This window comes from Rhea pennata, chromosome 3 (genome assembly GCF_028389875.1).
Source record: "Rhea pennata isolate bPtePen1 chromosome 3, bPtePen1.pri, whole genome shotgun sequence".
Classification (NCBI taxonomy): Eukaryota; Metazoa; Chordata; class Aves; order Rheiformes; family Rheidae; genus Rhea; species Rhea pennata.
In genome coordinates this window covers 3,031,919-3,056,024 of record NC_084665.1, presented here as the reverse complement: position 1 = coordinate 3,056,024, position 24,106 = coordinate 3,031,919, and the positions used below count along the sequence as shown (strand labels likewise).

The following is a 24,106-nucleotide window of genomic DNA, read 5'->3' as shown; positions in this document are numbered from 1 at the left end:
TGCGCCATAGAGCAGCGGTGTGTCCAAACACTCTCAGCAAGATGCATACATGCAAAGATTTCTAGCTCAGCTGGAGGAAGCCCAGGAGGGGCCAGCAGAGAACTTCAGGGACTCAGTAACTTCATTCTCCTGAAGATCTTTGTCTGGGGTTAGAAGAAAGAGACTTGGCACCATTCTTCCTACTCTATTTATTTTAGTTCTCCTGTGTGCAGATGTTTTGATTGATCAGGCAAACGATTAACAACTAGTTTGCAAGTAATCTGCTTTTTTTGCCAAAGCGTCTTTTCTCAGCTATCAGCAATACTAACATTCTTCCTGCTTTAACAGGAAGCTATGTGAGCAAGCCACTTTCGCATCTTCTGCCATGTTTGACCGTGGGTCTGCAGCCAGGGCTCCCATCTCCTCCCTAGACAGACCCAGCAGATCCCTTTCATTACCCTTTCTACAGTCATTTATGGAAGCGTTTTCCTCTCTTTTCATCTCAGTGATGCTATTGGGAAGGGCTGCTCTATCAAGGCAATGGTTCAGCCCAGACTATTGTACACAAGGAGAAATCTATTTCCCTGGGGTTTATTAGAGAAGGGCAAACTCAAACTTCTCCTTTACTCAGGGAAAGGAAGATATAACAGGAAAGGGGAGTTCAGGCAAGAGCAAATGTTCTCAGGGATGGGAAACTCCACAACTAGATCACTGGCATTTGAAGAGGTTAATCCTGTGTGAAGCAAAATTTTGCTGCAGTTTAAAACACTCAGCCCATGAGGTCAGGGAGCAGATGAGCAGGGCAGCTCCATGGTGTGAGGGGATGAGCCGGGAGCCAAAGTGGACGCCACAGTACTCACATCCTCACCAACAGACATAGTCTCATAGGGTCCAAACACAGTTGGCAGAACCAGGTGCTGGCAACAGGGTCCATTGACAGCCCCCCAAAGCCATGTCATACCGCTTGGGGAGCTTGGAGCAGGTCAAGGGGGCTTTAGTACTGCCCAGAACACTATTTTTGGAAAGCATACACAGATAGCAGAGGTGTGGATGTGAAAGTAGGTACACCCACACGCTTTCTTCCCCTGAAGTAGGGGATAGAAGTGACTGGTTGCTGAGGGTGATTTGTCACCCTGAGGGTTACTGTCATGGAGCAACTCTTCAACAGGACCAGGTCATGCAAACTGCTCAGGGATTGGTCTGCTTCTTCCAACAGGGTACTTTTATTTTCACCAGTTCAGTGGTGTCCTGCTCACAAGATGTCCCCCTTCAGCAGTCACCAGTGCTTGGGCAGGGAAGACAGCGAGCGGCCTGTACCATGTGTGGCCTACCCATCTGCAGATGTGCTCACTGACAACACCCCTACCTATAACCAGCCTTTATCTGAACTGACAGTTGGTGCTTTAGTCTGCACCTCATCCAGCTGACCTTTTTCATCATTTGCTGTTGAAACTAGAACTTGGTAGCCTTTCCTCGCTCGGACAGACTCACCTGGGCCTTGCCAGTCCACACATCCACAGCACTTGTGGTGCCGAGTCCCATGGTGATGGCTCTGCTTTGGCCAGTGTCCTCACTGCCAGCAGTGGGACAGTCCTTGGAAGGGTTGCTTGGTTGGTTTCTTTCCAGCGTAGCATGAACTCCTCAGCCACTATCGTGCCCTGCACTTTTATAGAATCATAAAATCATGGAATCACAGAATCAGTAAGGTTGGAAGGGACCTGTGGAGATCATCTAGTCCAACCTCCCTATCTTCAAGCACTGTTTGCATTGCATATCATAAATAGGCTAATTATTGCTTATTGATAGTAATTGCTTATTATAGTAATAGTAAATAAAATATATATTCTGCTCCAGCACATAGCCTTTTTCACAGGATGCTCAAGAAATTTCCTGAGCTAGCAATGGTTGGAGATTAAGAGTGTTGTGGCAGAGGGAAATATTATACATTTACTCTTTCTTGGGTGTGTACTGATGATTGCACTTGGAAACAGACAACAGGTCAAGATGGCCCTTGATGTGAACCGGCATAGCTTTTATGTTCTTCGCTGGCTTACATGCTTGCTAGCATCTCTTCTCACTCCTTGTCTTTCCATCCAATTACTACCTCTTCTTTGGCCGGTTCTTCCATGTGTGTCAGTATAATTTGCCTTCCCAACGCTTTGTTACTGTTAGCAGTCTTCCCCTTTCCCTCATTACTCTTTTCCACTCTTAGCTGGCACTGTCTTGTTGCTTTGTAGACAAATCACTTGGTGGGTCTTAAGCGGAACTACATTAAGTTATCCTTCCACACAGTGGATGACTTGGTGAAGGTGCAGAAAGAGATCTCTCCCACTGTGAGGAAGAACAGAGAGCGAGACCAAGCGAGCAATGTCTATACATCTATGCTGTCAAGGTAAGAGGTCTCCTTAGGAAGGTTGGTGCATGGGCTTGCTAGGATTCCCCTAGTCACACAGACTAAAAAGTACAAATGAGAATTCCAATCTTCTCTTTGGTTTCCTACACCTGATGTCTGATTTCAGTTGAACCATTTCAAAGGAAGAGGAATCTAGTGAAGTGAGCACTCCCTGCCCAACTGAGAGGTGTACATTTTTTGTTCCAGGTGATTCCTGGGGCGCCCAACTATTCTTAAACTCGTTGTTATGCTTTATAAATCCAATGCCATAAGAAACCTTTATTATAAAGGCATAGAGGTAATAAGTGTTTTTTGCCTGCGCAACATTTCTTCACGTGCTGTCAATCCTGATGACTCTCTTTCTCGAAGGGGGTTGTTGCATTAAAGAGAAGCTTTTGTTATTCTGTTCTCTCCTGTTAATGAATTTTGCTGTTTGGTTATCAATGGGTACCACTGTTGCTACATTGTCTCCTACAGTCAAGCCTGCTAGGTCTGAGATGTGTATAAACATATTTACGTAAATTGGTTGGTTTCCTCTGCTCCCCGTAGTGCTCTTGCTGAAGGCAGCCTGACCACAGATGATGAAGGACCCTCAAAAAGGGTTGCCAACCAAATGGACAACATTGTGGATATGCGGGAGTATGATGTACCCTACCATATTCGCCTGTCTGTTGACCTGAAGATCCATGTGGTAAGTAAGGAATATGGAAGCTAGGAGGAGCTTAAGGCGTTCATTTTGTGCTACTGTATTCTTGAAGTGCAGGCATACTGGCAATTTTCTTTCCAGCACCTGCGTAAAGGCGTCCATGACAACGAGTTAATGTGTGAAATCTAGTCCGTTACTGGTGGGCTTTCTTTTTTTTTTCTTTTTTTCTTTTTTTTTTCAGTTACTGACACACAGGAAAGTTAAATAGTCTACTGCATAACTACAGTCTTTCCTCCTCAAGAATTCATTGTAATTCAGTTCTGTCCCCAGCATGTGAACAAAAGTATCACCAGGAGCAGGTCTCCCATTACGCGCTTCCTGCAGTTCTCCCTTGCTGTGATAGGCTCATTGGTACAACGTGCGATACCGGGGCAGCACTTACCCTCCTGAAATCACCCGCCGAGATGACCTTGTAGAGCGACCGGTGAGCATTTGTCAGGCAGGAGTCAGTCTGTGCCTCTTCATGGCTCGTTTGTTTTCTGCTAGCAGCTCACTTTGAGCAGTGCAATGGCATTACTTTCCAGTGCATACCTGGAATTATATCACAGTGTTCATGGAGCAAATTTTGCTTGTGGGCTTGGGTGGTGATTTTGCTTTGGATTAATAAGGCACATTGTAAAATGATTACCAAGGAAGGTATGACTGACTGACTGTGCTAGCATTGAGCCTAGTAAATCTAATGAGAAATGCTCGTTAAATCATATTCTAACGCTGATTTGAGTTTAATGTATTTGGTCATATTCAGGATCCGGTTGTTCTCGCCTTTGACATTGAAACTACCAAACTCCCTCTGAAGTTTCCTGATGCAAAGACAGGCCAGATCATGATGATCTCCTACATGATTGATGGGCAGGTAATGGAACAACAGTTCTTTTCTTCCTGCTTCGGAGCAAAATGCTAGACAGCAAACGAGCATGTCACCTTTGGCCATCTCATTCCTGGCTTACTTTGTTACTAGTTGCTTGGTCTATATGTAATGGCTGTGGAAATAAAATTGAAGTCTGAATGATACATAAGGATTTCCTCGTTTTGTATGTTGGAGAACCCAGCTAAGGCTACTGGTGCCCCTTTTGAGGGGCAGTAGTAATTCGGAGAGTGTAGTCCTCAAGTTGTCTCCCTTTTGGCATCCTTACTTGATTGTAAGCAATTGTTCAGAAGTTGACCTCCAAAGAGTCGCTCCCGCTTGACGAAAGCTCTACCTATCAAGCTGTGCAAGGATTATCGCATCAATGGAAGACTATTTCATCCTTTGGGCAGTATGTTCTGGTTGTTCAGGAACGTGTCCCTGGTGTAGCAGGGATCTGAGTCCTCAGTAACTCTTCCTTTGTCAACTTTCTAGGGCTATCTGATCACAAACAGGGAAATTGTCTCCGAGGATATTGAAGACTTTGGATTTGCTCCCAAGCCGGAGTATGAGGGTTCATTCTGTGTCTTTAATGAACCAGATGAAGTAAGTAGGTTCTGTTTGGGAAATAAGGCTGCTTTTTATCTGCTTTGGTCTCTTGTAGGCCAAAGAGAGCTTATCACCCAATAGACTGTATCTTTGGGGAGCACAGCAGACAGTCGCAGTGCTGGTGATGCTTTCATTTCATGGTGTAATGATGAAACAGGCTAGGTCAAGAGCAGAGCGGAAGGACTGCATCGATTGTATTATGTCCAGTGCCTGCCTGCAGGAGGTGAAGTTGCTGAGTGTATGTGTTTGTGGGGGAGATGTTTTTTGTTTTGGTTTTTTTTTAATTCTCTGTTGCATACTAGGCTCATTTAATCCAGAGGTGGTTTGAACATGTCCAGGAGACCAAACCTACTATCATTGTCACATACAATGGAGACTTCTTTGACTGGTAAGATCGGGAATGAAAACTGACCTGGTTTCTAAAAGGAAATGTTGTCTAGGCCATGGGGTGAGACTGGATATCAGCCTGTATGTCCTTTGTCTGGAGGTCACATAGTGGCCACATGCGTTCTTATCTATGCAGACTATCCAACCAATTTGGGAACCTGTTTGCATCCTGATTATGTGCTCTTTATCCAGAGTGCTGGGCTGAGTCTTGGGTCCCCAGCCTGCAGAGGACTGTCGAAGAGGGGGAGGTGGAATTCAGAACTTTTTTTTTTTTTCCTGAGCAGAGCTGTGTTTATTGGCTTTGAAATATGAACTTCTATAGAGTCCCATCAGTTGGTCCTGGGATTGCTGAGCTACTTCTAGATTGTTGTTGATTTGGCAATGTTTGTACACTGATGACCTCAGTAACTGGAGAACAGGCAAAGTGTCAAAAGAGAGCTGCAGAATAATAGGGAGACGAGAGCAGCCAAGCCTTCGGGGAGCAAGGGAAACTCGATCATAATGTTCTGCCTCCTGGTATAGGATGTAAGCAAGCAGTTTCCTTCATGCAGTAGCTCTGCCCTACAGGAAGTTTTCACTGTGGCCAGCTCTCACGGGTAAGGTCTGGAGCACAGGAGACTTCATAAGAAAAATTCCTCATTAAGTAGCTTATAAGAAAGCAATTCTGAAACCATTGGGGAGGGGATGAGGTGGAGGAAAGGGACTGCTTTGTTTCTTCTCTCCTGCATTGTCTTTCTCCTCAGGCCTTTTGTGGAAGCAGGAGCAGCAGCTCATGGAATTAATATGTATCAGGAGATTGGGTTTCTGAAGGACAGCCAGGTAGAGTACAAAGCACCAAATGCATCCACATGGATTATCTGAGGTACCGAGTGCTGCCTCTGTACTGTATAACTGCATCTTTATCTGTTAAATTTGTATAAAATGCCTACAGTTGATGTTTTTGAATACTGTCCTTTTTCCATCTCTGTGCACTGTTATCATGTGTTTCATCTTATTAGGAAAGGACTAGCACCCCCATCTTTGGCTGTGCTGCTTCTACTTGGTACTCCGTTGTGTGCCATTAGCTACAGAAGTTACGTCTTGCCCACACTAGCCTGAATGACTAACTCTGTTTATACAATCTGCTGGTGGCTGTTATTGGGGGTTTGAGAACAGTCCTGGATAGCAGTTAAAAGGACAGGATAAGACCAAACCGTTGTAGTGGGCACATGGCCATATTCTAACCCAACAGCCTGCCTAGCACAGAGAGGAAAAGAAAGGATGCATGTGTGCGTGTGTGCAGGAGAGGGCTGTCTGTCTTGGCAGTTGTGACTTTAATGCTTTGTCACATTGGACCAGCATCCAGACTCTGGAAAACAACTCTCTTTGCAGTCCTGCTGATACCTCCTCCTGTGTTTAAATGTTTATCTTTGAAGTCTCTGAAGTATGAGGGTTGAGAAAAATCTGAGCAATAGAAATGGTTTGAATAGCTGAATTTGTACAAGTCAGGATTTAAGAACATGGGTAGATATGCAGACTGTCTAAAGCTGTGCAGCTTCTTATTCCACTGCACTTGGATGTTCTGCTCTCACCTTTCCCTGTTATAGTAATCCAGATCTTTTTTGTATGTACCAGCCCTTTCTGAAGTGCAGGGCTGTCTCTTCATAGACTGGCATTTTCATTATTCTGTCTAGGTGGGTGAAGAGAGAGAGTTACCTGCCAGTGGGAAGTCACAACCTGAAAGCAGCAGCAAAAGCAAAACTGGGTTATGATGCGGTGGAGCTAGACCCTGAAGAGATGTGCCGGACGGCTACAGAGGAGCCTCAGGTATTCCCACCCTGTGCTGTATCTCTGGGCGTCTGCAATATTAGTGAACCTTTGAGTCAGAGCTTTATGAAATACTTTAAGTTAATGCAGTGTCTTTGAGAAGTTGCCAGTGTATCTTGCTGAATTTCAGACACCTGAAAGAACTTAAGCTTAGGGAAGAATATAATTTCTTTGATGTGTTTCTGGCATTGGCATTGCACCGTATATTTGTGTTATTTACACTCCTGCAAAACAGTAGTACTCGGGGCATTGCAACGGAGCAGTACTTTAAGGTGTCTCATGGACACTAGCAATGAGGTTTCTGCTGAAGCCCTGGAGATCTCTGTAGGCCAAGAGTGGCCTCCTGACCACTCAGGAGTGGCATCTGTGCAGATATGTGGCAGTGAGCTCATCTTCCCCATTTCTGCTAATTCGGAGCTGGCTTAGGTAATTCGAGTTAAAGCAGAATGTAGTCTTAAGCCAACTGATAACTCTTTACATGCTGGGATGTTTGTATGCAGAAATATACCTTTTGCATCTTCCTACTGATTTTAACCTTTCATTGTTTCCCGTTGTACGTGTTAACTGCTGTATTAAATATGACTGGGATTGATTTGTCTTTCTCCTCAACAGACTCTGGCCACCTATTCAGTGTCTGATGCAGTTGCTACCTATTGCTTCATATACATGTATGTGCACCCTTTCATTTTCGCGTTGTGCACCATCATTCCCATGGAGCCTGATGAGGTGAGTGCATGCCTGAAACAACTTCTTTTCTGGACAAAAAGGGCTGCATCCTTCATGCAACAGTGACACAATGGCAATAGAACTAATTTCTACTGTTTGGATAGTTTTTCACAAGGAAAGGAGGGAAAGTAGTCTCCAAATGCACTTTCTTTCTGCAGTATAGCAGTCATAGCTGTTTTCCCATAGACCAGTTATGGGTAGCCTAAGTGAAGGAGTTGGTTTTGTTTCCTTACTGTGCTCCTTCTTGCCTTGGGCTTCAGTGCTGCCTGAATAAACACATCATGTTGGACACCAAATCAAACATTTAAGTTCAATGATGCGGTGATAAGGCCAGCCTAATTCCAGCAGCACCCTTTACAGCGCTTCTTTCTAAGTCCAGTTTTTGATGTCTGTCTTTTACAGGTGTTAAGAAAAGGTTCTGGGACACTGTGTGAGGCATTGCTGAAGGTTTAGGCCTATCACAGCAACATCATCTTCCGCAACAAGCAGGAGCAGGAGTTCAACAAACTTACAGATGATGGCCATGTGCTGGACTCGGAGACGTATGTAGGAGGCCACGTGGAAGCTCTGGAATCTGAGGTTTTTTGCAGTGACATCCCTTGCCGCTTTAAAATGGTAAGGACACAACAAAGGTTTTGCAACAGAGGCTTTAAAATGGTAATGCAATGATGCTCTTTCTCTTCTTTCTGGAGAACATGGCAGTAGGGAATAACCCTCCAACTGGAATTACCATCCTCTGTTCTTTTGGGGGATAACCAATAGCAATACCTATTATAAAACTTTGATACCTAATTTATGGCTTGAGTGCATGAACCTGCTTAGAGTTTAGGTGGGAAGGGTTGGAGAAGTTGCTCCTCATGACCTCAGACTGGCTATTGGGTAAAGACAGTGTTACAGCAAGGAGAGTGGTTCATTGCTTTTGTATGGGTTTGTTTATTGGTTGGTTGAGGGGTTTTGGGGGGGAGGTTTTGGTTTTCTTTGAGCTGGTGGTTGTTGGCAGAGATGGCTCTGTTTTTGTCTCATCAGGATTATATCTTTGACCTTCTCCCACTCAAGCCAAGCTTCTTTTGGCCTCTTCATTTGGCCTCTTTTACCTGTTTCTGGTTAGTGCTACTGTCTAGATTGTAAGTTTTTAGAGGCAACTCCTCTCTTTGCTGTGTGATACACCACACCTCAGTGCTGTTTATTTTAGTGGCCTTAATCTAGTAAATGATCTTAAGGGAACATGCACTGTGAATTTAGAAGGATCTTAAATCTAAATCCTTGGCCCCTTAGAGCAGTGAGATGTGTGAGCAGCTGACTGCTAGGTCAGCCCTGCCTGATAAGTGTTGCGCTATGGAACATACATGCAATCTTCTCTTCTTGTTAGCTGCCCTATATAGCCTCCTTTGCAGGAGAACTCCAAGGGCAGGGGAGCAGCCACCATCTCTTCTCTGCTTTGTGTTTGGCCCTAGTGCCAGTGGTGTAGACTTTTGTGAGTTGTAGGATTCTTAGCAGAAAGCCACCCTCCTTCAGTTCTAGAGAGCTCAAGTTGGATATGGAGGTCAGGCCAGCTAATTGACCAATGTTTTCTGCCTACTCACATCGGAGCTGATCAGTGAACGAAGGGGCATTTCAAGATGCCATTCAGCTGACCTGTTTCAGACATCTACCCTTCAGATGAGATGAACTGCTCTCTACCCATACTGAGACATGCTCTGCTAAGTAGCGAGTCCATTTTCAAAGATCCCCGAAGCTATGCTGGAGCATGGATGATCTTGAAGAAGCTGTCACACACACACACACACACCCTTCCTTGGGCAGAGTGTGAGGATGAGTGTCAGGGCTAGCAGAGGTCTCAGTATCATTCCTGTATCCTTGCAGAATCCTGCTGCCTTTGACTTCCTGGTGCAGCATGTGGAGAAGATGCTCCGGCATGCTGTTGAAGAGGAAGAAGGTTTGCCATTGGATCAAGTCACCAACTTCCAGGAGGTATGTTGTCCTGCCTCAGCCTGTAGGGTCAGAGGCATGACTGGGCTTTCCAGGGAGAGCAGAACTGTGAGGATGGAGTTGTGGCACATTTCTTTAAGCAAGCCTGGGTCCTGTGCACATATGTCGGTATTGTATAACAACTTTTTTCAACTTTGAGTTCTGCTGCATGTACATCTGTGCCTTATTTCCCATATTAATAAAGAACTGGCATAGGATGCAGGCAAGGCTGATTTTTCTCATCTAGAATATGTCTGGTGAGACAACACAGGTTAAAGATGCCTGTTTAGACTCATTTTATACTCCATGGAGAGAGACAGGAAAAACTTATCTGTAGACATTTTCAGTGTAGATGAAACCTACCTTGGAGGTCCAAAAGAAAACCTTAAACAGTGGTGGCTAAAGAAGACTCACAGCTGCCACTCTTCTTAATCCTATTCCTTTAGTTCTTCATACTCTTCCTGTGTTCCCCAGAATCAGTGGCAGGTGTCTCTGTGCATGTTGGAAGTAAAGGACCAAATATAGTGCATATGTGACTGCATCATTAATTCCTTCTTGTTTGAATTTTACTTCTTTACATCTCCCCGCAGGCTTGTGATGAAATCAAAATGAAGCTGAATTCCTTGAAGGATGTTCCTAACGGAATTGAATGCCCCCCTTATCTACCATTTAGATGTCGGGGCCATGTACCCCAACATCATTCTGACAAACAGGTTGCAGCTGGGTAACCTCAGGCCAGTCAGGAAGGAGTCTTCTGTTTTATCTTGCAGATGGTCTAGGTAGTCCCTCCGATTTGTTCCCCTTAATGGCAAACAATAAACTTTCTGCTCTGGACAGGGGGATAAAATAAGGCTCGGTTTGAAATCCAGTCATGCTGTTATAGTTGCCAGGTGTACAGAGCCGAAAGGTCTGTGCAAGGTAGAGCAATAGCTTTAGCTGGCTTTCTTCCAAAGAATAGTCATTGTTTTTGCTGTAACTTGTGTTCTAAAAAGCTTCTAGAAAGGAGAACTCTGTGATGTTCACATTTGTGTTCTTCTGCTACCCAACATCTGTTCATTCTGGCATATGTCACTGGAGACAGGTCTGTTTTCTCTAACATCAGTGTGTCTGACCTGTGTCCAGCCCTCAGCAATGGTGGATGAGGCCACGTGTGCTGCCTGTGACTTCAACAAGCCAGGTGCTAATTGTTGGTGCCGGATGACTTGGCAGTGGAGAGGAGAATTCAGTAAGTGTAAATCTGCTGTCTGCTTTTGCAAGTTCCCTGTTGCATGGCAGCATGGATAGAGCTTGCAGTGTGATCTGAAGACACAGAGACCACTTCCTGTTCCTCCCCTGGAAAGCTCCTAGTTGCTGTTCCTTTGCAGTGCCCGCAAGCTGCAGCGAGTTTCACCGCATCCAGCAACGACTGGAGTCTGCGAAGTTTCCTCCTCTGTATCCAGATGGAGCGCCCTGTGCATTCCACGAGCTTTCCCGTGAAGAACAGGCCAAGTATGAGAAGAAGCGACTGGCAGGTGAAGATAAATGCCATTCTCTGGAGCAGGTTTTTGCTGCCTAGACTATAAACACATCATTAATTACTTCTCTCTCAGGTCTGAAGCTACTTAGTTCATGCTGACTCAGACTGAATTTGTTCTCAGTTTTGTGCTGCAACAGTTTTTCCCTAGGATCCCAACCAATTCCTGTATGTTTTTTGAGGAGGAGGCAAGTGCTGGTTTTTGTCTCAGTGTTTCTCTTTTCTCACTGAGAGCCATGTATTTGAGCTGAGACACATGAAAGGTGGTTTTTGTTTGTTTGCTTTTGTTGTTGTTCTTTAATGAGCGCTAATTAAAGCATGTCAGTGAAACACATGCATCAATAACCTTTCACTTTTTGCTCCTAAAGTGATACTGCTCAGCAGAAGCATCTAGCTAGTGGGGGCTCTGAGCAGAGCCTGAATTTGAGGATAAGCCATCATGGCCAATTTATTTCCCACACACACCTTTGCATCCCTTTAGGGAGGTGCTGTTTCTCCCCTTATTAGTATCTTCCTCCCCTTGCCTGTGTAGCAAGTCTGCTTCCTTGCTTTCCTAGGTATGGTGTTTATTTGCATTGATGGAATTTTTCTCAGACTTGAAAGCTTCAGATCTGTGGATCTGTGTGGTTTGCCCTGATGCCATTGTGTTCATCCTTCCCATCCATAGTGTGGCGCTGATCTCTGAGAAAGCTTTCTCTATTTATTCCCTTTACTAGATGATTGCTGCAAGGCTTATGAGAAGATCCATGTCACCAAGGTGGAGGAGTGTGTCACCACCATCTGCCAGCGAGAGAACTCTTTCTATGTAGACACTGTTCGAGCTTTCAGAGACCGTTGCTGTGAGTTCAAGGGGCTGCATAAGGTGCTGGGCTTGAATTTCTGTTTTATTTGTGCTGCCAAAGCTAGAAGGTCCTCACCTCTCACTGAAAACTTGAACCCTAAAGGATCATTTTGCTCAATCTATATGGTCAATAAGAAATATTAGCTTTCCTGACAGCTCTGGTGCAAGTGCAGGTTTTTCCCCTGCTGAATCCTAAACAGCTGCTGCCACAGTGGTTCCTAGCTCTCTGATGCAATCACTTTCAGTACTAGGAAACAAAACAGCTGGGGGTTTTTTGGCTTTTACTGGATTTAGAAAATCCTCAGCTCAACTATTTTGTGATCTGGTTTGTGTTCAGTGTAGGGTACTTTTCAAACAGAAGGATGAGACAAGCAGAGAAACAATCTTGATCTTAGGTTAAAAAATGATTGATTCTAGGAGAAAGAAGCAGCATGTTCTAGTTCTCAAATGTTTGGAGTCTTGTGGCAGAGGGAGGAGACTGAAATGTAATTCCTAATATATTGAAAGAAATGACAAGACCCTGGGACTCTGTCTCTGGAAGAGTTTAATAAAGAGCCATTTGCTTTGCAGTTATTGCTAGTTCTGTCATGAATCACGGAGGTGGCTGGGAGGCCTTTTCTGCTGAAACGGTTCTGCCGTTAGTCTCGATATAATCTCTTGCTGCAAGCATTTAGTTCTTGCCAGCACAATACATGGTGTGACAGAGTTGATGTAGGATGGCAGTTCTGCTGGGATTAGGTAATTCTAACTATGGCTGTGAGTTACAGTTGATGCTGCAAGACTCTTTCTTAATATAGCATAATGCCTATGCCCAATGCTTCCCCCTCAAATGCAGAAGGAAGAGCAGAAAGAAAGAAGAATTATCTTAATAACTGATACTGTTCTAGGATCACAATGTCATATTAGGATTGAGGTGGGGGGAATATCTGTATATTGATGCTGCCTGTAGTGGAACGTAGGGTTGTCCTGACTCTGCCTCTTGCCATCAGGTGTGAAAGAAAAAGCTGTCTGCGGCTGTGGAGACAGGCGATGCCTCTGAAGTGAAGCACTGTAAGAATATGGAAATCCTCTATGACTCCCTGCAGCTGGCACACAAGTGTATCCTTGATTCTTTCTATGGCTATGTCATGCGTAAAGGGTGAGTCTCACCTGCGGTCATTGATGGAGTCCTCCAGCAAGGAGCCTTGTAAACCAGAGCTGTTCTAGGGAGGCTCTCACCTTCTTAACTTGCTTCCGAAGTACAAGGGGGATGATAGGTGATCCCTGTAACACTTTTTTTTTTGTTCCTACTAATGACTTCTTATTTATTAGTCCCCTTAGCAGGGACTTTTGCTAAACAAGGCCCTGTAGCATTGGCAATGAATGGCAGGGTTTGCATATAGGTGATTCTTCAGGGTGTGCGGTTTCCTGAAGTATCACAGGGAAGGAAAGGAAAAAGATCTCTCCTGAGGGCTGTTGTGATTGTCTTTTTTGCCCTGAGACTTTATTTTCTGTACGACCTGATGCCCTTCCCCGCAGCTGTACTTAAGAGGTAGCACTGCATACTTTTGACTGTCCCTCCTCCATTCACAGAGCTCGCTGGTACTCCATGGAAATGGCTGGGATTGTGTGCTTCACTGGAGCAAATATTATCACACAGGCTAGGGAGCTGATTGAGCAGATTGGGTGAGTATGTGCTGAGCTGAGGAAGAAAGGTTTTCCTGTATGTCGTGTGAGCAAATGGGTAAGGGCAGAATTTGACTGGCAGAGAAGAGGAGCAGTGGGACAGATGTGGGATTAATCACTGGAAGCTCTGTTGTTCTGGAGATTCAGATTTCTGACATTGCCATGGCTTATTAATGCAACTGCTGTTGTATGACTAGGACTTCCTTTGCAGAAAGGACACTGCCTCTGCCTGAATTGTGGACAGAGAACAGTTCTTTGGCATATTTTCCAATCTCTTCCTGATGGTGACTTTTTTTCTTCCATTTTTAGGAGACCTCTAGAACTGGATGCAGATGGGATTTGGTGTGTCCTTCCCAACAGGTTCCCGGAAAACTTTGTCATCAAGTCAACCAATGCAAAGAAACCCAAGGTGACAATCTCCTACCCAGGTGCCATGCTGAGCATCCTCGTGAAGGTGAGCCTGGCATCTGTACCAACCAGCTCTACAGTCTGGTAAAAACAGTGAAAGGGAAGAAAATGTTTTAGCCTTCCGTAGGCGTGCAAGCCAATCAGGCAGTTCTTGCGAATGGAGTAGCTCTACTGGCAGTGGAGTATGCATCTTTGTTCTCGGAGTTGGCTTCAGCCCAGAGGACAGCCTCTCTTTTGTCTCTGGTCCCCTGTGTAATGAGCAGGATGTTGGGGCTGACAGCTTTGCTTGCTACACAGCTACTCTCTGCCCTCTACAGCCCATACCTCAAACTGGCATTTGAGTGGAAGGAGAGACTCTGGTATAGCGGAGAGGGTATAGTGTAAGAGACCAGGGTTGGTGTGTGCTTCTGTACATAGACTGCCAGAAGCAGCAGGAGTCAAGAGAAGAGCAGGTCCCATGCTCTGCTTGCTCAGACATTTATGGCTATAAGCCAAAAGAAGCGACTTTAGAGTCTCCTGCACTTTTCTTCAGGTCCCATGTTTGAGTCCTACCTGCTAAATTGTTCTGTAGCTTTCCAAAGAGTTGCTTGGTCAGAAGGAATCAGACTAACTTACCCTATCTTAGCAGAGAATAAAGTCTGTTCCCTCAGGAGAGCAGGGATTGATCTTTCCCATCATCCGGAAGGAACAAAGGCCGTCAGTGATCCCTTCAGACAGGATGATGTATCTGGGGGCTATCTGCTCGTATAATCAGCCGAGCTGTTGAGTGAGGCTATTCTGTTGGGGCTGTGCCTGCCGGAAGGCTTCACAAATGATGAGTACCAGGAGCTGGAGGGCCCAGCCTCTCTCACCTATGTCACATGCTCAGAGAACAGCATCTTCTTTGAAGTGGATGGGCCATACTTGGCCATGATCCTCCCAGCATCCAAGGAGGAGGGCAAGAAGCTGAAGAAAAGGTAAGAGTTCAAAGCCTGAAAAATCACCACTTCCCCAAGGTAAGGGATTGACGGTCCTTTTCCTTGACTACATTTGAGGTGTGTTAGTCCTTACCCCATGTTACCAGTCCTCTGGAGCTGGCAGCATGTTTGGTTTGCTTGTTGCTGCATACCACTGAGATCATGCTGTCTTTAAATGGCAAGTTCCTTGCATGAGATCAGTCTTTGAATCCAGCTGTGCCCTGGTCTTAATTGACACACTCTGACAGTAAATTTCTGAAGATAACAGTAAAACAGTACTTCTCAAACTTTCTGACTAGTCACGGTCTCCCTGTTTGGTTCTGAGATGCACAGGCAAACTTTGATTTTTCTTTCTATCTTTTCTCTTTAAATTCGCTAATCTGTCTGTCCCTCTCTCAAGTTTACAGACCTCTAGTAACACTTTTCCCAGAGGTTTCCGCTTTAATCCCCATCTAGGGGAAGGAATGGATCTTGCCATTGCCATCATGTTAAAGAAAAGCAATTGCACTTGACTTCACTGATTTTCTCATGCAGCCTTAAATACGAGCACGAGCAATCATGAGAGGACTGCCCACAGACCTGGGTCTGGGTGCAGAAAATACTGTCACTGTCCTCCAGCACTCTCTGTTCTTACAGGACTATGTTTGTTTCTGCTTGAATGTCTCTGTTGGATGAACTGCAGCATCCACTGTGAGTGCCTTTGCATGCCAAGGAGTCTGTCGCTGAAGTCAAGATGATGTCAAGCACTGAATGAACTCTGCTCATAGGAGTCTTATCTCCGGGGCCCTTGATTTTTTCTGTGATTTCTGGGGTGTCAGCAAGTGCACTTATTTCTTGCTCACTCTCAAAGTGGAAAGAGCAGTAGTGTGGAGCTGGCTGGCAGGTACCACTGCCAGCTGAGGAGAAAAGGCTGCCTGGAGGAGGGGTGACAAAGCAATGTACGCTTGAGTCTCACCTCTATTCCACTGAAGCTTCCTGTGATGGTTGTATTGAGCCATACAAATAATTGGCAGGCATATGAAGTCCAAGAAACACGACAGAAAAAAAGAGGACAGTGTGTTGTTATAGTTGTTTGAATAGCTATGTCCAGTTTCCTCTGAATCCATTTTGCCAGCATCCCCTCCTATTTTCCAAACAAAACTTCATTCTCCTGTATAAGGCTTTTCCTAGTATTTCGCTCCATTTCTATACTCCTCTAACCCTGACTCTCACTTTTTGCCCTTTATTTGTGTGCATTTAAGAACATTTTGACAGTTAGTATTAGCAAGTTGGGGGCAGAGCCTGATGTGCTTTTGCAGCTGGAGTTGAAGTAGTTCATAATGTTATTGTCTCTAGCTGTGTAAATATGCCTAGATCATGCTAGTACAGAGCCCCACAGCTTGGATTAACTTACCTGGTGGCTGCCTGGTTTGGCAGTACTAGAAGTACTTTGGCAGGAGGGTAGTAAGCAGCATCCTGGGAGATATGTTCCTTGGCATAGACCAGGTTTTGCACGAGCTCTATGTCCTAGGTATGCAGTATTCAATGAAGATGGATCCTTGGCTGAACTGAAAGGGTTTGAGGTGAGGCGACGGGGAGAGCTGCAGTTGGTGAAGGTATTCCAGTCTTCTGTATTTGAGGCCTTTCTGAAAGGCACCACACTGGAGGAGGTCTCTGCCTCTGTAGCCAAGGTGGCTGATTACTGGTTGGATATACTGTAGAGCAAGGTGAGTGTAGGGTTTGCAGGATATGCATCCCCTGCATGTTTGTCTTCCCAGGCTGGGGCCAGAAAAGAGATGTCAAAGCTACCCTGACACTGTAGGGAGGATGGACTTTGTCTGAAGAGAATGGTTGGTCCGTTGTGCCTCTGATGGCTGTTTGTGTGTAATTTCTGCCTCTTTGATTCTCTAGGGCTGCTCTTTAGGGTCTTTTAGCACCAGGCCTGTTATTACAGCACTTTTGTCAGCTGTTACTGCTTAATTGTGGATAAGCGTTGTCCTCCAGTCACCTCTTTCACAGAGGTAGCCTGGTGGCCCTCTTCCACCAAGGACTTTCTCTAGAGCCACTCATTGAGACAGAGGATGGCAGAGCCATTTGCCTGCAGAATGTTTTCTGAGGAGCCCAGAAGAGATTAACTTTAAAATAACCAGCAAGAGCAAGAGCAGAGACAATGCCAGAAAACAGAGCCTCAAACCGGGGAGCAGGAGAGATGAGAAGCCGAAGCGACTGCTCTACTTGGGAGTTTATTGGGAGCACTTCCCCTTTTGTATTTTGCATCTGGCACTACAGAGCTGGGCCCACTGAGAGTTTGCCATACAACATCACTTCAAAGCATTGCATTCACAGCACAAGTTCTGATGCAGACCTCATGTCCATGATCTCTGTATTCCATAGGTCGTGTTGGCAACTGGAGCAGAGATTGTTCACAAACTCCTCATAAAGACAGCCATATCAATCAGTTTAAATGTTCTATGTATATAATAGCAACGAGATTTGATCATTAGGTTCCTGATAGTGGTTTTTTTTCCTTGCTTCTTTTTTCAGGCTGCCAACATACCTGATTGAGAGCTGTTTGAGCTGATCTCAGAGAACCGTTCCATGTCTCACAAGCTAGAAGACTCCGGGGAGCAGAAATCCATTTGCATCAGCACTGCCAAGCATCTGGCAGAATTCTTGGGAGTCCAGATGGTGAAGGATGCAGGGCTAAGCTGCCAGTTTATCATTTCTAAGAAAGCAGAAGGGTCTCCGGTCACAGAGAGGTAAACCTGTCTTGAGGGGCCAGGACTTTTGGGAGGATGTGAAGGGAATGGCAGGGTGAATTGATGTGGCATGACCAAGTGATTGCTGGTGTACTGGCTTAGACCATAAAAGAGACCGTAGTGGTGAGTAATGTTGTGCGATTGCCTGCTGTTTGGTGGCATAGCAGAGGGGTGAGAGGAGAAGCCCAGAGAGGTGTGTGCAGGCTGGGAAGATGGGGTGCTGTGCTGCCAGTGAGCTTGCTCCTGGTTGGTGCTTCCCTGTCTTCTCCAGGGCCATCTCACTTGCCATCTTCCAAGCAGAGCCCAGTGTATGGAAGCACTACCTCCAGAAATGGCTGAAGAGCCCCTCACTGCAGGACTTCAGCATCCGGGCGGTGAGTTGAACACCCCTATGGAGCAGCACAGATTCTCCAGCACTAGCCTGCAGCTCCTCCCTCGGGAGGCACTATGTGGGCAGCAGTTACTTGTTCTCACAAAGTGAAGTGCTGTGGAGAGTGCTGCAAGCAAGGACAAATGCTGGTCCGTGCATCACCCAGCAGAACCCAAAGCAACACTGTTGGAGGCGGGCTTGTGGAATCATAAGACGACTCAATATGAGCTAGCAATATGATCCGTTTATTTCAGCAACTTAGCCTGCTTATATACTGTCATAGCTGTTCACACGCTCAAGCATCCTGCTGGCTATATCTAATTGGCTTACTACTATAGTTCACGCCGCAAAGCTCTCTGTTATTGGCTATTCACATATTTGCTGTCCCGTCTTGCTAATCTCGTCATCCTGTTTTTACATAGCATTCATACTTTCTCCCCCATTACTTGCCCATCAAGGTGTCTCCAAGGTTACTCCACATCAACAAGTCAGGGTTGCTCATTTGCACGGTCTGATATTCATGCTCGTCCAGCCAATTCTCTACACAACACCTTTCTACTCCATCTCCTTCACTGTCTACTATTGTGTGTCTTGCCCAGATTCTGAACTGGGACTACTATATTGAGAGACTAGGCAGCACCATCCAGAAAATCATCACTCTTGCTGCAGCACTGCAGCAGGTATGGAGGTGGGAAAGGGCAGGAGGGCTGCAGGTCTGTGGTGATGGGAAGAAAGGCAGAGGGCATTGGCTCTGGGGACTGTTTATGTGTGATTTGACAATATTCCTCGGGTAAAGAACCCTGTCCCACGGGTCCAGCATCCCGACTGGCTGCACAAGAAACTCCTAGAGAAGAATGATGTGTACAAACAAAAGAAAATTAATGAGCTCTTCACTTCTGAAGGCAAGAGACAGGTAATAAGAGTGAGAGAAAGGAGCTGGCTGCGCTGATGGGCATCTCTTGCTGATACTGTGGCCTCAGCACCCAAATCTTCCTGCTGTCATTTCTCTCAGGTCCTTGCTAACCAGCACCAGGGGGGGAACACCCAGCTCCCAGATTGGAGATGTAGAGGATTTGGGGGCTGCTAAGCCCCTTCAGCCATTGGTTCCACTCACAAATAAACGGAAGCGGGTCCCTATGGCAGAGGAAAGCCAGCAGATGTCCCAGTATCTGGCCAGTCCTGGCGACAGATCCTGAGCACACCTCCTGCCATGGGCACTACTAAGGTAAGTGAAGTAGGCTGGGCAGGAGGAATCCAGGAAACATCCTAGGAGTATGATCATCTGCCTAGCCAACTAGGGAACAGGGCGTAGCAAGCTGCATGTTTATTGAAACCCTCTGTGCTTCTATGACTCAAAACTGCAAAGGGAAATGTTACCGGGAGAGTCCCACTAGCAGAGAAAGTCAGGCCAATGGCAACTTCACAGCTATGCCAGTGACATGATCAGGATCTGAAGGTGGAAGGGCTTGGCTTTATGGTGCTTGATCCTCGTGTATAGGAGATGTGTGCTAATTTCTATGGTTCCTGTTCATGTGTACTCCCTCTGATTAGGAAGAACAACTGGTCTGGCTGCACTACCACAAGAAGAAATGGGAGCTGCAGGCTTGGCAGCACCAGGAGCGTCAGAAGAAGCGGTGCCTGGAGGATGGTGGAGTGATGACAGGCGGAGGCATAATCCGTGATACCCTCTCCAAAGGACTGAGCAGCTACCTGTGCAGGACAACATGCAGCATCCTGGACTCGCCCTGGCAGATTGTGCAGGTACCAGGCAGCAAGGCAGGCCCACTCTTAAGCCCTCACAGAGGCAAATTCAGCGCCCTGTGCCTCATGTTTGCAATACCTGCAGTCGAACCTTGAACTTCAGGGACAGCTAACCTCAATCCTACTTTAGTTTTACCTCCTTGAAGATCATGTGGGACTGCATAACCTCAGGCTCAGAGGGGCTTTATAAGGAAATGAGGTCCTCAAATGATCGTACATGATTGAAAATCTGGGACTTCTTTGTAGACCCTGTGTGGGGCAAGCTCAGCTGAGGACCTGGGCAACTGTGCCTTGAATCCCAGATTTAGTCAATGCGAGCATGAAGAAGTTGATGGTACAATCCAAGCATTTTCTTAAATTCTTGTTACGCTTGGTTGCCTCTGCTATCTGAGACCCAGCCTCTTGTTGTGACACTTCTCATCTTCCAGAAAAGTCTTGTTTGGTTTAAGGTCACGTGCAGCCTTTGACTCTGTGTGTAACCATGAGCTGGAGATAGGACACCTAATCCAGCATGTGCTCATGCTTTGGCCAGAGTCAGACAATGGCATGAATTTGTTGGCTAATGCTAGCCCAAAGCTAAGAGATGTGTTTGAACCTTTACCAGGTATCCTCTTCCCTTCAGAAGCCACAATGCAATGTGCTGCCTGCAGATCAGTCAGAGCTGTCTTTGTTCATGCTCTTTCCTCTGACAGGACAATTTTTTTCACCATACCTGTAGGACAATAGCAGGATGAGAAGATGCCGGAGCTGAGAGCAATGAATCTTTGGGTCCACTGCTGTCTTTGTGGTCACCAATTGCTCCTTATTAGGAGAACAAAGACAAAGGTAGTACAGCCTTTGAAGATCCTAGAAGTGCTCCATGGCCTGTATGTAAGAGCTAAGAATGGGTTGCATCTCTCCAGCAAAGCTAACTTAAATCACCCTGTCCTGCAGATTGCTGAGAGCAGCCAGCCTGGCTTGTTCAGGCTGTGGGCAGTGATCGGAAGTGACCTGCATTGTATCAAGCTGAGCATCCCAAGAGTGTTCTATGTCAATCAGCGCGTTGCAAAACCTGAGGAGGGAGCTGTCTACAGGAAGGTGGGGGTCATGTTTTTGACCCTGCTGCTTCTACAAGGGAAAACAGCTGGTTGAATTCATATAAGTTGTTCTAGCCACTGCGGGCAGATATTACGGACAGTTTACCTCACAAGACCTCCCTGTCCAGCCCTGCTAATGCACCTTAATGCAGTCCCTTTTGCCTGCTGCTAACCTCAGCCTGACCAGAAAGCAGGTTGACAGTTACTGCAATGTGGACAAAGCATAAATCCCGCTAACTGCCTTAGGAATGACCAGCACCAGCAGCTGCATTGCTTCCTGAGTCAGCATGTTTCTGGAAACATAAGGCTGGCTCAAACTACAACTCCTTACTGCCCTTTAAGATTCCCCTGCTGTTGGGAGGAGCACGGCCTGAAGCAAGGTGCCCTGCTAAGTGTGTCTGTTTTCCTGGCAGGTGAACTGAATCTTGCTCAAACTTAGTTTACAATCTCTACGACTACTCAGTCCCTGAAGACATGTACCAAGAGCACGTCAATGAAATCAGTGCAGATTTGTCTGCTCCAGACGTTGAGGGTGTGTATGAGACTCAGGTAACCCTTCCAGGTGCTCGTTTTCCTTCCTCATCCTTTAAGGAGTGCTGAGTGGTAGCTGACTGGTCTGTGTACCAATCCCACAGGTAGAGGCATGGGAGCTCAAAATGAAACAAGTTAGTAAGATGCTAAAATGAAAGACCCTCTCGAGTAGCATTCTCAGAAATATGCCCAGTTTTATATGAGCAAAGATACTTGTTTGGTTTACAACGCCTTAGGGGAAGAAGGTTTAGATTTATTTGCAATTAGAAGACTCTGGAAAAGACAACACTTGAACAAGAAGAGTGAGTTTCCTCTAAACAAAACCAAAACCGTCTTGCTAGCAGTTGAACTGCAAAGGTATGGGAGTTCTTTAGAGTAAAGATGGGGAAAACCCCAGCATGTGGCAGGTTCATAGGCCAGGGTGCAGTTCTAAAACCTCTGTATTCCAGAAAGAAGGATAGGATAACACTTTTTAGAGTTCAGAAAGAGCAAAGAAGAACCTAAACTGTATTCAGTAGCAGACATATGAAAGCAGAGAGAGACTTTGCTTAAGAGGCAGGGAAGAGGCTCTGTGTATTCCCTCGGCAGGCAGATTCACTCCTGGGGTGCCCAGAGCGCTCGCCTTAGCGCCCTCCTTTCTTTGGAGGCTGGTTGCGTGCAGCAGCACACACAGCGGGAAGCTGCGCGCTGGCCAGCTCCAAGTCTCGGCAGACAGAAGCGCAAGTGAGGCACCTGCTCTCGGTTTGCCCTGGGCATGCGAGCAAGCACGCTGCGTGCCCAGAACACATCCCGCACTATCCTGCCTGCCTTGGGGCTGCTTCTGAGCATGCAGGCACACCTAAAAGCAATCTGAGAGGAGACTTTGCCTAAGAGGCAGGGAAGAGGCTGTGTGTATTCCCTCGGCAGGCAGAATCACTCCTGGGGTGCCCAGGGTGCTCGCCTTAGCGCCCTGCTTTCTTTGGAGGCTGGTTGCGTACAGCAGCACGCACGGCGGGAAGCTTCCTGCTTGTCCGCCTCTAAGTCTCGGCAGACAGAAGCGCGAGTGAGGCACCTGCTCTCGGTTTGCCCCGGGCATGGGAAGCAGCACTCCGCGTGCCCAGAATGCTTCCCGCTGTATCCTGCCTCATGCCGGGTGGCTTCTTAGCACGGACGGGTGTCCAACAACAAACTGAGAGGAGACTTTGCCTAAGAGGCAGGGAAGTGGCTGCGTGTCTTTCCTCGGCAGGCAGAATTACTCCCGGGGTGCCCAGAGCGCTCGCCTTAGCGCCCTGCTTTCTTTGGAGGCTGGTTGCGTACAGCAGCACACACAGCAGGAAGCTGCGCGCGGGCCAGCTCTAAGTCTCGGCAGACAGAAGCGCAAGTGAGGCACCTGCTCTCGGTTTGCCCTGGGCATGCAAGCAAGCACGCTGCGTGCCCAGAATGTATCCCGCACTATCCTGCCTGCCTTGGGGCTGCTTCTGAGCACGGAGGCACGCCTAGAAGCAAGCTGGGACGGGCTTTGCCTAAGAGTCAGGGAAGTGGAGGGCGGACCGAGGGATGTGCTGCCCGTCCTCCCTCGGCAGGCAGATCCACTCCTGGTGCAGCCGGGATGGTTGCCTAAGTGCCCTGCTTAGGAGGCTCTTTGAGCACAGCAGCACACACAGCGGGAAGCTGCGCGATGGTCGCCTCTAAGCATCGGCAGCTAGAAGCGCAAGTGAGGCGCTTGCTCTCGGTTTTGCCCTGGCCCTGGAAAGAAGCACTCTGTGTGCCCAGAATACACCCCGCCGTATCCTGCCTGATGCGGGGTGGCTTCTGAGCATGGAGGCACGCCTAAAAGCAAACTGAGAGGAGCCTTTGCCCAAGAGTCAGGGAAGCGGCGAGAGGAGCAAGGGATGGGCTGCATGTGCTCCCTCGGCAGGCAGATTCACTCCTGGGGTGCCCAGAGCGCTCGCCTTAGCGCCCTGCTTTCTTTGGAGGCTTGTTGCGTACAGCAGCATGCACGGCGGGAAGCTTCCTGCTTGTCCGCCTCTAAGTCTCGGCAGACAGAAGCGCGAGTGAGGCACCTGCTCTCGGTTTGCCCCGGGCATGGGAAGCAGCACTCCGCGTGCCCAGAATGCTTCCCGCTGTATCCTGCCTCATGCCGGGTGGCTACTTAGCACGGACGGGTGTCCAACGACAAACTGAGAGGAGACTTTGCCTAAGAGGCAGGGAAGAGGCTGCGTGTCTTTCCTCGGCAGGCAGAATCACTCCTGGGGTGCCCAGAGCGCTTGCCTTAGCGCCCTCCTTTCTTTGGAGGCTGGTTGCGTACAGCAGCACACACAGCAGGAAGCTGCGCGCGGGCCAGCTCTAAGTCTCGGCAGACAGAAGCGCAAGTGAGGCACCTGCTCTCGGTTTGCCCTGGGCATGCAAGCAAGCACGCTGCGTGCCCAGATTGTATCCCGCACTATCCTGCCTGCCTTGGGGCTGCTTCTGAGCACGGAGGCACGCCTAGAAGAAAGCTGGGACGGGCTTTGCCTAAGAGGCAGGGAAGAGGCTGCGTGTCTTTCTTCGGCAGGCAGAATCACTCCTGGGGTGCCCAGAGCGCTCGCCTTAGCGCCCTGCTTTCTTTGGAGGCTGGTTGCGTGCAGCAGCATGCACGGCGGGAAGCTTCCTGCTTGTCCTCCTCTAAGTCTCGGCAGACAGAAGCGCGAGTGAGGCACCTGCTCTCGGTTTGCCTCGAGCATGCGAAGCAGCACGCTGCGTGCCCAGAATGCATCGCGCTGTGTCCTGCCTGCCGTGGGGCGGCTTCTGAGCACGGAGGCACGCCTAGAAGCAAGCTGGGACGGGCTTTGCCTAAGAGGCAGGGAAGTGG

The 24,106-nt window shown here is 47.3% G+C and overlaps 1 pseudogene; it reads left to right on the top strand.

Annotated features, from left to right (window-relative positions):
• Positions 1-1,238: 1,238 nt before the first annotated feature.
• LOC134138003 (DNA polymerase epsilon catalytic subunit A-like) lies at positions 1,239-18,533 on the top strand (annotated as a pseudogene).
• The last annotated feature ends 5,573 nt before the right edge of the window (positions 18,534-24,106 follow it).